Here is an 8,114-nt window from a genome sequence, read left to right on the forward strand (position 1 = left end):
CACACACACACACACACACACACACACAAAGAAAAACAAGTAGATAGAATAGAATAATATATATATATTTTTTTTTTTTTAAACAAAAAAAGAAGATAAATGTAGATAAAGTAGATGGCTAAGGACTCAGCTGCTCAGATTGAGTTGGTCAGGTCATTCCACCAGGAGGGAACAGTTAATGAAAAAGTCAGTGAAAGTGATTTTGTGCCTCTTTGAGATGACACAATAATACGCTGTTCACTTGCAGAATGCAAGCTTCTAGAGGGCACATAACTCTGAAGTAATGAATTTAGGTAAATGGGTGCAGAGCCAGTGGTGGTTTTGTAGGCAAACATTAATGCCTTGAATTTAATGCGGAATGTCCACTTCTGAAGCCAGATTTGTTGCTGTCCAGGAGGTTGTTCTCTGTGAGAAAGGCCGAGACTTGGTTGAACCGAACTCGTTCAAATGTTTTTGCAATTAAAGGTAGAAGGGAAACCGGTCTGTAGTTCTCTAAAAGAGTTGGGTTAAGAGTGAGTTTCTTAAGAAGTGGGGTTATATGAGCCTGTTTAAATGTTGAGGGAAAAACACCAGTGTGAAGGGATGTGTTAACGATGTGAGTGAGTGCAGGGTACAACGGCAGGAGAAATGAATTGAAGGAGATGAGATGGAATAGGATCAAGCGGACAAGTAGTAGGATTGGAAAGGAAAATGTTCAGGGGAAGGAAGCAAAGATGAAACCATAGCAGATAGCCGGGGAGGTGAGAGTGAGCGTAGGTTACGTCGAAAAGGGACATGTGGAGGGGTATGTATTGTGTCAGGAACCATGTTGAGGTTAAGAGTGAGGAGGAAGTGATCCGAGGTGTGCAGTGGAGTAACCAGCACATGATCAGTTGAGCAGTGTCATGTGTAAATAAGGTCCAGTTGGTTGCCTGATTTGTGAGTAGCCGTAGTTAAAACTCGCTTGAGATCAAAAGAGGCAAGCAGAGTGTGTAAGTCTGCAGCCTGAGGTTTATCTAGGTGGATGCTGAAGTCTCCAAGCATAACTAGGGAAGTACCATCCTCAGGAAAGGTTGAGAGCAGCACATCTAATTCTTCCACGAAGTTACCTAGTGGTCCTGGGGGTCGATAAACAACTATAAAATGGATTTTAAGAGGGTGGGTAATAGTGGCTGAATGTGATTCAAAGGAGCTGTTGATACTCAGAGATGGTAAAGGATTACATTTCCAATCATTAGAGATAAGCAGACCAGTATCTCCACCTCTTCCAGTCAGACGGGGGGAGTGGGAAAAAAAGAAATTATTGGAGAGTGCTGCAGGAGTAGCATTGTCCTCTGGTTTGATCCACGTCTCTGTCTGGGCCATGAGGTTTAGTCTTGAATGACTTGTAATAGATGTAAAAAAAAATCTGCTTTGTTTACAGCAGACTGGCAATTCCAGAGACCAATAGAAAAAGAAAGTAGTGTATTAGTAGACATAGGCAAAGTGCGCAGGTTGTTAGGATTGCACTGCCTACAGTGTGTGATGCATGGTTTGCGAGTGGTAGTGATACTAGGGATCTGGAAACACATAGTAAGAATTGGTTATAAAAGCTGAAAACAGAAAGGAAACAAGTAGTAGGAAAGAGAATGATTTAAAAGCGACACTTATGTTCCTTGCTGGTGTCCCTGCTCGGTGGAGTCGAACAGTAGAGTCGATGTTCTTTACACTCTTCGGTCTTCACACGAGGGATGCCGCGACCGCTGCCGCGGTATAGTAAGTCTTTTATATTTGTCTAACAAAACTCAAATTGAATTCAGCTTAACACAGTTTCCTGTTTATCACAACAAATGGTCAAGCAAAGACCACGACACTGACAAGGTTAGCGATACAGTACGAGACCAAACGCATTTACCCACCATGTAGCTCCCAGCTCAGCTGTATTCCTTTGAAACTTAAAAAGAGGTATTATCAAAATATCAAACCTGCTGCTGTTTCCGTACGATGAAATTGCATGCCTGCCAATTTCTGCTGCAATATTTTTTCTTTTGTCTCATGCCAGGACTGCCATTGGTGCTCTCAGTGAGGGATAAAAGGTATATGACGACCTTAAATCTAGCCTACAATAGAAACTTTTTTTGGGGGGGGGGGGGATAATAGCTGGTAACCTTTTGCTTAATCTTTTGAAATAATTTTATGGTGACAAACAGAAGCTGGTCTAAACCTGGCTGAACCTGTCATAGGATCATGCGAAGCAGCTTTTTATTTTAATTTTTATTTTAAGTCTGCAGACCAGCAGTCACAGACCCCTCTAAAACTTTTCCATTATCATAAAATGTTTGAACTAAATAGCCTTAAATAGTTTTCATGTTTATGCTATTTCACTTCTGTACACAGATTCATTTGATCAATTATAGGATAAATGGTCATCTTTTACCTGCCTAATAACATTTAAACAGCAAGGAAATTACTCTAAATTCTGATTTAATTAGCCAGGATGGAGATAAGTAAACGCCTTTATTAAAGAGCCAGGATGTACATTGCCTGGCAACCTTCAACTGCATATGGTTAAAGCCTCTTCACACCAAGAATGATAACTATAAATGTAACTTACAACAATACCTTTATTAACATCCACACCAGCAGATAAAAATTTGTTTATTTTAAGCATGCTGCATGTATGTCATCTGCCGCTTTAAATGCTTGAGCTCTTCTAATCATATTCTATTCTACTCTAATCATTATTATTCATATATTTATAGAACATTGGTGTCTTTTAGCATATTGCTGTTGGGTCCATTTTTTTAAAAGCATGCAGTAAACCATTCAAAGCCATTCAATACTGTGATTTTACTACAGTTAAGGAGGCTTTAAGTCACTCCACTTCTCATCATTCAGAACAGTAATCCCACAGTAAAAAGCATTGCTTGTCGTGGCTTATTGCTTTATTAAATCACTTCTGCTGTAGACAAAAGTATGAATGCCTAACAGACATTATCATTATTTTTACCCATATATTTTAAGCTAACAAGGAATGACCTTTTCAAGAACTGCCTGGCAGTGAATGTGCTAGTGTCCCTGATTCATTTAGAGATGTTCATTTTGCATCCTTAATCTAATGGAATTTGCAGCTCGTTATGCTAGTCTTGTCTGAGATAATTGTGTAAAACCCATGGATGATAATTTGTTACTGTCGTAAGCAGCTCTTACCGCTCCTGTTATTCTTTTGTGCTTTTAGTCAAACTGCTAATTAACAGAAAAATACGGCTGATTCTGGTGTTTTGGGGGGTTGTTTGCAAGCAGATCTAACTGTCGTGATTCAGTCATGCACTGACTCACACAGTAACACAATGACAGGGGTCACAGAAAGCTGCAAAATCCATGAATTATGTATGAGTCTTGTCTTAATTATCTTACCTGCTGTTCCTAGATCCACTGCCTAAGTTCCCACTGAAGAAAGTTCACTGCACTCACAGGGAGATGAGAAGGATGGGTGAATTGTATATGGAAGATGACAGTCGGGGTTTGGAACTAAAAATACTCTAAATTTGTCAAAAGCCAAAGTGTCTTGACAGACGTATAATTTCAGGAAACGTGATTGTCAAGCAAAGCTTAATTGCTGAATTCCAGGTGAAGAACTTCACTAAACATAATTCTGAGAAAAGATTCACCAAGTTACCGTTACTGTACCATGGAAATGGCAAAAGATCTTAGCAGCGACCTGGTCACAAATGAAGTAATTGCTCCTATTCGCCTTTCTGACTTGGTCATCACAGATGCAGTAGCTTCAGAGGCCGTTTACACGACGTTTTCAGTCAAAAACAGGAAACTTTTTATGTGTTTTGCCTGTTCGTTTACACGACAACGGCGTTTTGAGGACTGAAAATGCATATTTTTGAAAACGGGTTTCAAAGTGCAAGTTTTTGAAAACGCCACTGTTATCGTTTCTGTGTAAACACCCAATACGGGAAGCTTTGAAAATGGTGACGTCATGTGTGTGCGTAGTACGTGTTAGGTATGTAGACATGCGCAGTGCGTGCCGATTTTAAAGGCAAGCGCGAACAAACACACACAACAATGGCAGAGTACATGGTACTGTTGTTGATGCTCAAGAGTTTGCTAACGCTTCTTCAGCAATTGGATTTACTTCACCAATATTACAACCAACAGTGGAGACGCATCATATACAACATATAATCGTCACTTCCCTACAGGTACTGTTTACTAACAAGGTGACAGCGCCAACTACTGGCCTGGTATACGTAATACAGTGTTTTTGGCCGTTAACATGGATATGTGTAAACACGAATCGTTTTGAAAACGTTGTCGTATATACGTAAAACTTTTCAAAAATGCAAGGGAAAAACGTTTCAATTTTTGACTACATCATTGTCGTGTAAACGTAGCCTCAGTCTACCACACAGGCAGATTCATCAAGGTTTATAGAGAGCAGAATGTGTGAGTCACATCAGCTAATCACTGAGGTGCCTCAAGGTTCAGTGCTTGTTTCGCTCCTTTTCTCCGTTTACACCACCTCACCTTCAGCTCAACCAGACAGAGCCTCTTCTAATCTCTGCCAAACCATCGGCTGACCACAACAGGGCATTTCACACTGCACTTAACCCTAGTTATCATTGTTTTAAAGCTCACATTTAACACTGGGTAAAGGCAGGGATGGGCAGTATTTCAGATACATGTATTTAAAATACGTATTTGAAATACAAAATACTGTTTTGTATTTGAAAGCCTTTGGCAAAAATCAAATGTAATTTGTATTTAAATACATTTAAGATAAGCATTTTTGTATTTTCAAAATACATAAAATACTTTGTGCCAGTCAACCTCTTTATCAGTGTGCTGATTTAGTTCAAACACACCCCCTCTCCCAACCCCAACATTCATCACGTGAGCTGCAGCTGTACAGCTCCATTCAGCATTGGGTGAGTGACTTTTCTGGAATAAGATAAGGTGAGGATGTCATGGTCAATTGTACATGTTGATTAAAGTTAAAATGCATCATTCAGATTTGCCATCAGTTAACATGAAAGAATAAAAGAGCACTGACAAGGGGGAAAATAGCATTAGCCAATCAGTTTTAATAGCTAATATATATATATATATTTTTATCAACTAGCCTGTCAAATGTGTTTAAAGCATTACTGCAGGTTAGGGCTGGGTGATATGACAATATATATCGTGGCGATGATATAAAGTGTGAATTGACGGAAATTTTTCTAAATCGTTTACTATAGATAGGCCTGTTGGGGAAAGCAAATATATCCGTGCAGCTTTTAGTCGGCAGGAATTATTCATTCATTCATTCAAAAGGAAGCATGGATGAATGAGTAATAGATTGTGATGTGCTTGGTGCAGTTGCACTTATTATAAGTGTATATGTGTATGTCCTTTATTCTTTTATATGGCTCTCAATAGATTCAGTGGTTGGAGTTGGGTTAATACTCATTGACAATTTCTGTTGCTACTTTCTGATTACGTTTCTGGCTACATTTAAAATCAAAACATATTGATCATTTAATAATTGTTGTACTGCTAAAATGTTTGTTTTCAGCTTCCAAATAGGTGTCCAGTGATTGATAGATAAATATTTGATTTCTGAATATTGTACCCTAATTGAAGTAGCTGTTTAAATAGGATCATGATTTTACATACCATTGCATGAATGACTGCCTGACACATAATATATTATTATATTTATGACTAACGATCAAATGATTAAGTAGTTAGAAACTAGTTGCTATGAATACAGGTGCCATCAGTTGTCTTCTTATGAATGACTTGTTTGTCATTGAGTCGGTGTTGCTGATGCAAAGTAGGCCCTTTGTTACCAAACACCATGTAACTAAATTAGGATACAATTATGAGTCATTCGCAAACTGTTAAACATTAAACTGTTGGTTACTTTAAAAACGTATTTTGATACTTGGTGTGGCTGCTGTATTTTGTAGTTTATTCTGATACACTTAAAATTAAGGTGTTTGGTATTTTATTTTAAAATACATTTTGATTTATCTTTGCCCATCCCTGGGTAAAGGCATGTTTCACACTTGTGATTTAGAAGCAGGGCGAGCACTGGGGTTATGAAACCCTGCTCCAGAGCAGGATTAGCTCTGCTTGTGTGGTGTTAACCCACATTACAGTGCCAAATGTGTACAGTGTGAAACTATGTGGTGCTTTAATGTTGAAATGTTACCACTAGATGCTTACCTCATATTCACATGCTCCCATGTCCTTTTAGCGCTTGAGTAGAAAAAAGTCAAATGATGACGGAAAATGTGAACTGGAGTGAAACAGAAACTATTTCTTTCTTACATTTATAGCCTGAAAAGTCCATTCAAGGAAAAATGTGATAGTACAATATGCAGTACATAATACAGGAACAAGTTGAGTGCTCCATATATGCAAATAAGAAGGTTATAATAAAAGGAATATACAGTGGGAAATGTCAGCTTATATACACAGGATCATTTGTTAACCTGTTAACCTACTTAGCTTTTCCACCCATGGTTGTGCAGGTTTTTGCTTCACATGATCCAGAACGTGGCAGTGCATCCGGACTTCAATCAATCAAAGAGGGCCAATGTCACACTTCTCCTGAACTCACTCCACTGGCTACCAGTTACTGCCAGAATTAAATTTAAGGCTTTGATGCTGGACTGCCACTGGAAACACATTCTCCAACCTCAATAAAAAGCTGCACGATTAATCTAAATAAAACTGAAATCACAATTTTACTTGTGCAATTATGAAATCAAAATGTGTTCTTTTTTCTTTCTTTTTTTCTATATTCCATAAAGGTAACACTTTATTTTAAGGACCTATTCTTACTATTAACTAGTTGCTTATTAGCATGCATGTTACTAGCATAGTGGCTGTTTATTAGTACTTATAAAGTACATATTAATGCCTTATTCTGCATGACCATATTTTAGATCCCTTAATTAGGAGCTAATTAAGCTGAAAACTCTTAGTTAATAGTGAATACGTGTTCCATAATCTAAAGTGTATTTACTGCAAAACACACTGTGCATATGTTAATGCTGTCAATTAACTAATTAATCGCACATTTTTCTGAAATTAATCGTGATTAATCGTGTTTAACCACACCTAACATTAAAGTTTTTAAAAAATGCTTTTATATTGCAATAATTTCACATTCAGTATTAAAAGTAATGTACAAACAACAAAGACAGTATACATTTTTAATATTTGTTTAATTGCATCTTTTTTTATGACTGAAGGCCAGTATCAATGATACCAATACTGATTTCTCTATAAAATTGCCCCCCCTCCCAATATTTAACCATTGACTATAGCCATTCAACATTACAGTATAATTGAGAGCTATCAATTTTAACATTTATTAGACTTTAAAAAATAACTTCTAATTTAAGTGAACTTAAAACAATCTTCTAAAACAATTCTAAATTAAATATAGATGATATCCTTAAAGCTATAAAAGTAATTTAATCCTTTGATTAATATACTGTTACGGGGCTGACAAGACGTGAGACATGCGGATCCATGTGCAAGCTTTATTAAAGCAGAGAGGTCAGAAACACAAGCAGGGTCGAACAATGGCAAACAGGTATATGGCGGGCAAGACACAAGAATAATCCTAGGGCTAGCGAAGGTCAACGAATGGCGAACAGAATCAAAAGGGCAAGACTAAAGGGATAAATCCAGGAAAACAGGCAAAGATCAGAAACCGAGAAAACAGACAAGACAAGGCAAGACTAGGCTAGGCTAGGAAGCTAACGAGGGCTCTGTAGAGTAGCTATCACTGCTGGCGATAAGCGCATACAATACTCGGCAGTTAGAAGGAGTGAGATGAAGTGTTAAATAGTGAGTGAGTGATATGAAACAGCTGTGTGCAATCAGTGTAATGAATGATGGGATATGTAGTCCGGGGTGATATGCAACAGTGTGTGGTGTGAGAGTCAATGAAATGGAAAGAGTGACCTCTGATGGCTAGCAGACGGAAGTTCATGGACCGGATACGTAACATATACATCACAGCAGCTGGTTATTAGGTTATTTTAGATGTTATTTATTTAAGAGCTGCCGCTGTTGAATGTGACGTGGATCTGACAAGCATCATATTTTCTCTCAACTCTTTTTACCTTTTCTGACCCACT

This window comes from Sinocyclocheilus grahami, unplaced genomic scaffold (assembly GCF_001515645.1).
Source record: "Sinocyclocheilus grahami isolate Dianchi unplaced genomic scaffold, SAMN03320097.WGS_v1.1 scaffold801.1, whole genome shotgun sequence".
Lineage (NCBI taxonomy): Eukaryota > Metazoa > Chordata > Actinopteri > Cypriniformes > Cyprinidae > Sinocyclocheilus > Sinocyclocheilus grahami.